The sequence below is a fragment of the Strix uralensis genome, chromosome 21 (genome assembly GCF_047716275.1).
Source record: "Strix uralensis isolate ZFMK-TIS-50842 chromosome 21, bStrUra1, whole genome shotgun sequence".
Classification (NCBI taxonomy): Eukaryota; Metazoa; Chordata; class Aves; order Strigiformes; family Strigidae; genus Strix; species Strix uralensis.
This window is the reverse complement of record NC_133992.1, coordinates 3,439,981-3,449,331: the sequence shown is the minus strand read 5'-3', so window position 1 is coordinate 3,449,331 and position 9,351 is coordinate 3,439,981. Positions and strand designations below refer to the sequence as shown.

At 50.6% G+C, this 9,351-nt stretch overlaps 2 long non-coding RNA genes across 2 annotated transcripts; one reads left to right on the top strand and one right to left on the bottom strand.

Moving 5' to 3' along the window:
* Window positions 1-755: 755 nt before the first annotated feature.
* On the bottom strand, window positions 756-5,736 carry LOC141953135 (uncharacterized). Its single transcript, XR_012631859.1, has 2 exons — window positions 5,427-5,736; window positions 756-1,117 (listed from the first exon to the last, which is right to left on the bottom strand). It is a non-coding gene; the product is annotated as an uncharacterized LOC141953135 (long non-coding RNA).
* Window positions 5,737-5,817: 81 nt separating this feature from the next.
* Window positions 5,818-9,091, top strand: LOC141952973 (uncharacterized). Its single transcript, XR_012631825.1, has 3 exons — window positions 5,818-6,012; window positions 6,389-6,490; window positions 8,303-9,091. It is a non-coding gene; the product is annotated as an uncharacterized LOC141952973 (long non-coding RNA).
* The last annotated feature ends 260 nt before the right edge of the window (window positions 9,092-9,351 follow it).

The window sequence follows — 9,351 nt, the reverse complement described above, 5'->3', positions numbered from 1 at the left end:
TACTTTCTGCCTGAATATTTAAGGATCCTGATACTACTTTTGGCTTCAGTCAAAAATAGTTCATCTCTTGAAGTCAGGAGCTCTCATTCCTTGTGATAGGTGAACCTGGATGACAGCAGGGAGGGAGGAAGAGCGTCTGCATCACACCCTGCCATGGCGTGCCCCAGGCAGCGCCTGCCAACCCAGCTACAGAGGAACAGACGCTCCCTCGCTCTCCCAAATCCCACTAAATCCAGCCTGGGGACTGGTGCATACCAGTGTAGTTGCACTGATGCCCACACTGAGTGAAGAATACAACCACAGCTTTTAGAAATGAGGCAAACTTACACTTCTTATTTGTTTCAGATCATGTGAGCAGTCAGTTTTAGTTTCAGTTCATAACATGAACTGACTGAAAATCTGAAACCAGAAAGTAATCAAAGAGGAACAGAAGAGTGGGCAGCTTGTAAAAGAAAAATAAAGGCACAATAGCAAATCCTCCCCATGCAGAAAAATAGAAAGTGTCATGAAGAACCAGCATAGTTGCAACAAGAAGTCTTTCAGAAAATCAGAGTGAGCAAAACAGCACCTAGAAATGAGGATATATGGGTAAATACCGTCTAAGAGTGGCACGGGTATTTAGTGATAAACTCAAATGCTGAGATGCAAACTGAGATGTAGATAAAAAGGGTTAAGAGAGGAAAAAAAGAGTTTTCTACATTCATAAGAACTAAGAGAAGAAGGAAAGGAAACACCGAGAGCCACAGGGAAAGCTACAGTATTAGATATCTTTATTGTTTCAGTCTTCAGAGAAAAAAAACAAGCTTAATTCTCAGCAGCTGCCCAGCAGTGAGGCAGGAATACAGCACAAAATAGAGATTGTATACATTTAAAAAAAAAAAAAAAAACAAAAACGCATCAAATATTTGGCAGTATTGAACACTCTGGTACTGAATGGGTGAAAGACTCTGAAGCACTAACAGCCATCCCAAAATCTCCTTGAAGACAGTGGTGACCTGGGGGTCAGAGGAAAGGGAGAGATGAGCTGATCATCCAGTAAAGCGAAGTGGCGCATGGATGGTCAGGAAGATGCAACATCAAAAGGCTGAACAGCCTCTGCGTGAACCCTCTGAGGACACTGCAATGGAAAGAGACAACCAAATAGCATTTCTCAAGAGCAAATTGGGTAACATAACAGCCTTTCTGACATCTGGCTGTGTGGCTAAGAAGGAAGCGGATATATCCAGTTTCAGCAGGGCACTGGTTTACATGTGTGCCTGTTTTAATATGGGATTTTAAGGCTGCCCTACATGGCAGCAGGCTCCTGAAGATGTGCATGAGTCCTTGCAGCTCTGACTTGCATGTTCACTCATTTATGTGCATCCAGAGAAGATGCAGAGGACAGTGATCTTTATTCTGTGCTTTGTAGGCAAATTATCTCAAAATACTTTTTCTTCAGAGGTTGCCAATAATTGCTAGAAATGCCCAGTCAAGAATGATAACCGCAGCAAGGCCAGGCCAGGTGATGGCTCCCATGCCATTGAAATGATTAGCAAACAACAGGAGATTAAATACACCCTGAGGGTTCTCCTTCCTTGGCTCTGCTGCAGGTATTTGCTCAGAGTGCCTGGGGATGAGCCAAGCTGGGCTGGCATTGCTGTCACCCATCTGCCCTTGCTCCATGGGGGACAAACCAATGCACTGTGTCTCCCTGGGGCTCTTACGAGCCCCCCATACTCCTGAAACCCTCCCCACGATGACTGAGCACTTTCTATGTCATGGTTATCAATTTCTGAGTTGCATTGGTGTCGCTCTTCCCTCTCAGCAAGGATGTCACCTTGCCAAGGGCTGGGAAAGCCACAGTTAAACAATTTTGGGGGTGTTTTGCCATGAAAGGCTTGCAGTCACCTTCATCGCTCCTCAGACTTGCAAATGTCAGGACTAATTATTCAGAAATATGCTTTTTGCAATGGTTGCATCCAGGTCAGAGAGGAAGACCTGGGCTGGGCCAGTGGCATGGGCCCGCCAGCAGAAATGAGCATCATGCCACAGCAACGAGGTCACTGAGGTGACAAGAGCCAGTCCCACCTGAGGAATGCTTGATTCAACAGGAATTCCCCACCATCAATGCCAAGACCAAAGCATTTGGAAAAACACAATGCCAACTTTGGCTCCAAAAAAGCTTTTCCCTTTCTTGTTATCCATAGTCACGAATAATTGCCATCGCAAGAGTCTCACCGGCTCCTGTGCACCAAGACCCCTCCGTCCCCTCTGGAGGAAAGCTTTGTTTGGACTTACTGGCATTTTGCTTACGCCTTGACTCCTCCTGACGCCAATGAGGTTTTCCAACACAGTGCATCAGTCTGCCTGTGGTTGTTTTTCAGCACTTAAGTAAACAGCAGCAGAACCATGTTTACAGAAGCGCATTTTGCCTCCTTGCTGCCCTGCAGCCTGCTGAGCTGCTCCAGAGCAGCGGCCATGATGCTCATCCAGTTTGCAGTGACCCAGCCCCCTGGGTACCAAATGTCACCCTTCCTTTCTTCTGAATTGGACCAGACCCCTAAGCCCATCTTGCCCAGCTTGTTTCCTCCTAAACAAGGTGTTCAAAGAAAGGTGCAACTGTGGAGCTAAGCTGAAGTACTGGGAGAAGGACAACTGTAGCAGGGCTGAGGGCAAAATCCACCAACAAAACTGGGAAAATAGTGGGCATTTGCCTATGGCCACATCACTCCTTGTGACAGCTCTAGTTTCATTCTCACTAGAGGTGTCTTCAGGTCTATCTACAGAACTAGGTCATGGAGGTGGCTACAGCAGAGATGCTCTGAAACTGAGTCAGACTGATGGCTGGAGATGAGGTCCCTTATTAACTTCACAAGTTAATGCTCTGTGGTCATGGTTTTAATGGATGATAGGTTGTCTGCAGCCCATGGATTAATTTGACGACTAATTTTTTAGAGGTGCTTGCACTTCTTGAGGAGAATCACAAGGCTGAGCAGTCTCATCTTCAGAAAAGCTCAGGTCTCACCTCAGCACTCAGATAACTGCTCTGCTTTCACCAAGATCCTGGAGCACTGGGTGCTGTGCTTTACAGAAAACATGGCCTCAAGTAGCCTGATATAAACTGCAAAGTGCTGAGCACTTATGATCGTAATTTGCTGTTTACAAGGGGAATGAGCTGTTCTGAAAGCCCAGCTCAGATTATGGGTTTCAAATACTAGAAAATCTGTCCCTGAGCTCTTAATCCAGTTTATGGGCTCATCACGAATGGAGCTGAGCCATTCTTGGAAGAAAAACTTGGCAAAAGCAGTCTTTCTCCGCTGTATCAGTAGAAACACATTCAAAGCTCAGGCCAACAAATCTAGATTGGGGAGTAAATAAAACCTGTAACAGCCTCTCTCCATGACTGAGAGAAGCGGGGATATTGGGGCCGCAGCCAGAGCTAATTGCACAGGAACAGCGCCGACACCAAGACTCACTTCTCGTGTTGCTCTCCAGATCACGCACCTGGGTGGGAGCTGAACGCTCCTCGGCTCCAGTCAAGCTAAGCCTGTCTGTGCCAAAGAGCTGCCTTGTGCAGCCCTACCAAAACCAGCAGCTTGTGCCTTGATACCATCAGTGCATACAAACATCTTTTTCCTCTGCAGAGCAAGGCATGGGGAGAGAAGCTCAGTTCTCCTCCCCCAGCAGCACTGCATCAGTACGGTGCTGTTCTGCTGCTGGGGTTAATAGAGTTGCTCTCCCCCCGTTTGTACTTAGTGGGAAGAAAAGCAGACCTCAATGTGGATATTCTTTTTTAAAAGTCTCTTCTAACAATAGCTCTCTTTCAATAGCTTATTTACTGCCCATCTGTGACTCCAAGGTAAAATCTGTTCAGCTGTTGATCTAAAAGACTTCCCCTTCACTGCTAATCCTCAATGATCCTTTCTGTTCTCTGGCAGTCAGGCTGAATTCTCTCTGGATCGCCCACATCAGTAAATCATACATTATCTATGCTTGAATTTGGTTAAGATTGTGGCTAATGATGCATGGGATAGCAGAGGACTCAGTCTTAGTTGTGCTGCTCAGTAAAACTGGTTGAAGTGAAAAAAATAGCTAAGATGGATTTTTGCCATTAAAAATCAACTTGTCTGATTTAGTGCATGGGTAGGAGCAGATGTGCTGATTAAAATCATGATGCATTTGTGGAGTCTCACACATCAGCAGGGGAACTATGAAGTGGAAGAAGGGCCTGAGAAGTGTTTGCTGCCAAGTAGACACAACGAGCGCCTGTACGAAGGCATGGGTGCCTGGCTGGGAGCAGGGAGATGTTCTCCTGGCCCAGGAGACCTCGGCCAGCGCCAGATGTTCCGAGGCAGTTCACTGCAGGACAACCTCTCCTCCAAGGCCTCTCGCCACCCGCCTTTTCTCTTTAGCTTAGCACCATCTAGAGGGATGCATCTGCAAACCCGAGGCGGCAGCTCTGCGGTGCACGTTTGGCAAAGGGTAACACCCACCTGAAACACGGGGGAAACCAAACAATTGAAAGCAAAGCCTCAAAAGAGCAGTTTCCTCCTCCAGCCGCCTTCACTACTGGTTAAAGCACAAGGCGGTGGTGCAATCATTCCCCTTGTCCTGGTGAGGTTTTCTCTGAAATGGAAAGATGGGTCCTCCAGAGAGGACTGGGGAGAGAGGACTAGAGGGAAATGCTCAGGGTTTGGGTTATCTTGATTTTTTTTTTTTTTTTGAAACAGCTACAAATCTTGCATCACATACTCCTGCAGGCTTCAACGACATATGATGATGTGATAGGGAGTCCTCTATGGTTTAGAGCAGAGGTCATTCTTCACGTCTGTTCAAGCCTTTGCCTTTCACTAACGTCACACAGCAGCACGACAGGAACCAGCTGAACTAAAGGTTCCTATGCTGCATTTTACAGTTTTCAGCCCAGGGCATCAGAGCTTACTCAAATCTCCCAGCTTGGAACACCAGAACAAGACCAAGGGCAGGGTGGAGCGACATTAGCTCCTCTCTCTCACACACTGATCTTGCACTTTCTTCTACAGCAGCCCAAGCTGCTGACTTGCAGTGAGGTGCAATTCCTGCACTCCATCAACCACGTCTCTGGCCAACCTTATATAATCCTAAGGCAAGGCCACTGAAACCAAAGTCCGATCTGCCTGAGCCCGTGAGCGCTTGGTTTGGAGACAGGAAGCACATTGCCCTGGTCAATGGGCAAAGCAGAAGCTTTCAGAGTTCACCTGGCTTAGAGATTATGGAATACATACCAAACAAAAACAACAGCAAGGTTTTGCAAAGGATACACAGAACCTGCATTTCTTTAGTAACTGACTGCAGTGACCCCAAGGACAAAAATCAAGCAGTGCTCTGGAGGTGGTATGAGGGAAAGACCCTGGAGAAACCAAGGCCAATGCTGTCTACATCTTGTCTGCAAGGCATGTCACCCTTACCTTCCCCTGCATACAACAGGACGTGGTATAAGAGGGTTTGAAGGTCTGGCTGGGGGAGGGAAGGACATTCTCATCCCTGCAGTGTTCAGACAGCAGCAGGAAAGGAGAAGAAATGTCCCCTTCTTCACCCCTGCTCCACACAAGCGAAGTGCACGCTGCAGCAATCCTCTCCAGCTCCGCTCAGAGATCCCAGCACAAGGTTCACCTCCCCACAGCTCAAACCCGCGTCCTCCATCAGCCACAAAGCACCAGCAGCAGCTCGTGCAGCCAAGGCCAAGCCACCTTTCCAACAGGGTTGGCTCAAACCTCAGTGCCGCTGCTCGAGTGCTTTCCCCTTTTCCGGGAGGTGCAGGGATCCCACGCCCGGCACGTAGAGCCCTGCCTGGAGGCAGCGCCAGGCTGAGCCTGCCTACCGCCCTGACCCGGTGCTACTGGAGCAACGTCCCTGCGGGAGGGAAGGCAGGAGGAAGCCAGGCTGTAAAGAAATAAAACCACTGCAGAGCTGACTGCGAGAGGAGGAGACAGGCTGGCTGGAAAGGACAGCTTTGCTGAGCCCAGGAGAAAATGGTTTGAGTAATTATCAACGGTAAGGAAACCTCTCGTTTGAGGCGAGAGAGCTTGGAGGGATTTCTGCACGGTAAATACTCTGCGTATTTTATGGCCTTGGCTTGTGGGGGGAGAAAGGCTGGTGCTGGAGTGGTTTGAAACACAGCCAGGACACCAGACACAGTAACTCCCTTTTAGCCCATTAAATCCAGTCCCCTCCGTTTCCTCTGTTACTTTTGGCCATAACCCAACACGGTCCAGCGCAGCCCCCAGCCGATCCTCCTCTGCGAGGATCCCCAGCTCATAAACAGGTCCTGCTCTGGGCTCTCGGGGGGGGGGGGGGGGGGGGCGGTTTCAGGGTGGCTGGTGTTTTTCATTGCTGCAGAGAGCAGACAGATCTCCCCTTTTCCTGCCAGCCTGCCGCTATGTGGCCAGGAAGATGGGGACCCTGTGCAGCCGGGAGCACCAGGAGCCACCACCCCGCCTGGCGCAGGCAGCCCCCCGCAGCCACCACCAAAGTAAGTCTGCAGCTCGCTGGGGATGGGGACATCCACACACTCATCCCCAACCACACCCGGGATGGAGGGGCCAGGGCTTGCCTGGGCTTACAGGCTGGTTGCCAGCAGTCTTGGGCCAGCTGCTGCCCTGCCCGCAGGGGAGATGCGCTGGGTCGTCTGAGGAAGAACCATAACAGGTAGAAGTTGCAAAAGTTTATTATTTTTCCTGCTTTATCTTCCCTCGTTGAGTTTTGCCTTTAAATGTCATGGCTGCAACCCAGCCCCTGACAGAGAGGATGAGCAAATAGCAGCCTTTGGAAGGGAGGACAGACTTACTTGGGGGGCAATCAGAGAGGTGAGTGGACGTAACCTGCTGAAGCACCGCTCCCCAGAGCTACGTCTCCCTGGGGCAATCTTTGTTATTTCAGGCACCCTGCTAAATACCAAAATGCATCACCACACACCCCAGCTGGCAGTGAGAGATTTCTGTCCTTGCGGCCAACCTTCCCCAGCCCCTTCCTGGCCCATTTGAAACACACAAATCACTATGACTTTGCAGATCACTCATGCGATGCCCCCGAGAGCAGCTGCTCCTCCTGGCCACCCCCGATTCAGCACAGCAGGTATGGTGAGGACCTTCCTGGCTCCCTGTCCCTGCCCCAGCCACGAGGGCTGCTCCTGGGGAGGAGGGCTCACCAGGGAGCTGCTCCTGCATCACCCAGCCATGCTGCTCAGGCATTAAAGCTCACTGTCAAAAGAACAGCAGACAGAGGAATCTCAGCATGGGAAAGATCTGCCCCCACCAATACCAGTTTCACTGGTTCAGCTGAGTCACTCCTGGTTGCTGTTGTGCAAACATGCCCAGAGCTGCACCCTGGCACCAGCACGTTCCCAGGCAGCTGCCACGGCGGTCAGGTCCTGCCCCGTGGTCTCCTATCTCTGCCAGGAGCTTAGGGTTGGCACAGGAGACTCGAAGCGAAGATGCAGGGCTGAGCCTTTCTGCTGCTCCCACATGCTGTGTGCAGGGGGAGGAAATGGAACTGCGTGCCTAGGGGGTCCTATAAAATCTCCAGAATATCACCTTTCCCCTAAATAACAGCTGGATCCTTAATAGGGGCACGAGGTGAGGGAAAGGGGACATCTTCTTTCACTAATGCCTTCATTAAGTGTGTATGAAGGAAAAGCAGAGCATTAGTCATCTGGCCTGCAATAGGAGCCAGGGCTTTGCAGGGGCCCTGAACGGGAAGATCAGGGCAGGCACCTGGGTGTCTTAGTGAGAGGAATCAAACTCCTCCTTTGAGCAAAGAAGTTAAGCTCCTTCTCAGCAGCTAATTGCTGTGTGTTTGATTGCAATCAGGGGAGCTGCGCAGTTGGCACTAGCAGAGCCCTGTGCCTTTCTGGCAGGTTGGGCACACCAGCCCCTCGGCTGCTGAGGATGCAGGGGTGGGCTGCACCTCTCTAGCACGGAGCAGCCCGCAGCTGTGAGCTCTGCTTTCCCAGGGAAAGCTGGCCCAGGGCAGGGCGCAAGGACTGTGCAGCTCACCGGAGGACAGATCCGTCTGGGAAATGTGGATGATCTGGAGGCACCGGTGATGTCCAGCTCACAGCTTAGAAACTGCAGAGCTTTGTGCCCTCCTTGCGGCAAGGTGGGCTCTGCTGGAGAGCACTCTGTGTTGTAAACATGCCCCAACTCCCTCGGCTTACCTAAGGCTGCTTATGGTTCCCCTCAGGAGGTTTTCTGAGCACCTTGCCAGTTCACATCCCAGCCTTGTCCCTTCAGCAATAATCCTTCCCCTTGGCTAATCCCCTTTTTTCTCCAACATGTATTTGCAGATGTAAAGGCAGAGGTACCGGCAGCCCCCCAAGCCAGAGCCTCCCTTCCCAGGAACAAAAATGCCATCCAAGACCAGCCCTGCCGGTCCTGAGAGTAAAAGCCCTCGTGGTCCTCCCCTGAAGGCCACGAGCTTTCTTCACAGCAGTTTCCCCAGGGAATCCATTTGCTGGGAATCCTGCAGCCCAAGGACTGGAAAATATCAGCAAATCCCTCCTGTATCTGCTCTCAACACAGAAGAAGGATAGAAAATGTGCCGGTCAGTCTCTTGTTACTAGAATTTTCTAGCTGGCAGAAAAAAAAAAAAAGACTGTCAATGTGTATCAGATGCTCCTGGCATTTTTGGGCCATGGAGAGTCAGGGGAAGAGCATGAGCCATTGCATCCTAGCAGCAAATCGGATTTTTGTACTGTGAAACCAAACTGTGCTCCCAAAGATTTTGGAATACATTCAGACAATTTCCATGAGTAAAATTAGTTCCTGAGCTGGAGTAAGGATTCTTAGAGCTTAGGTCTGTGGAAATCCCATCATGTTTTGTACAACCCTCCTCCCTGCGCCCACTAACTGGTGAAGCTGTCCTTACCGGGCAGACAGCACGCCGGTGTGATGTGCAGCACCCACAGAGCAGAGGGCTGCAGGGCCCGCAGTTGGGTCCCCCCTCCAGCAAACCCCGACCGTCACAGAGAGCAATGACAGCAGAATCGCAAACTCCGCGCGTGCGGGGAGGAATCTGCCCGACCCCTTCCTGTGACAGCCCAAGCTGAACCAGAAATAAAGATGGATGAAAAGAGGCTGGTTGGGAGCGTGGTGGTTTTTCTCCTGGAAGGGGTTTGCTGTCATTATGGTGTTTGAAGAGACTGATGGTTTGGTTCATACATTGGCAGCACTGGGGCTCGCTGCTGAGGCTAGCCTTGCTGCTCGTGTAGGAAGAGATGGATCTTATCTAACTGTTGCTTGTGATAGAAACAACAGGGGAGGGAGCAGAGTCATCCTGCACCCCTGGGGACAGCTGGCTGGAAGCTCCTGGGTCACCAGGGCTCAGCTTCTTGCT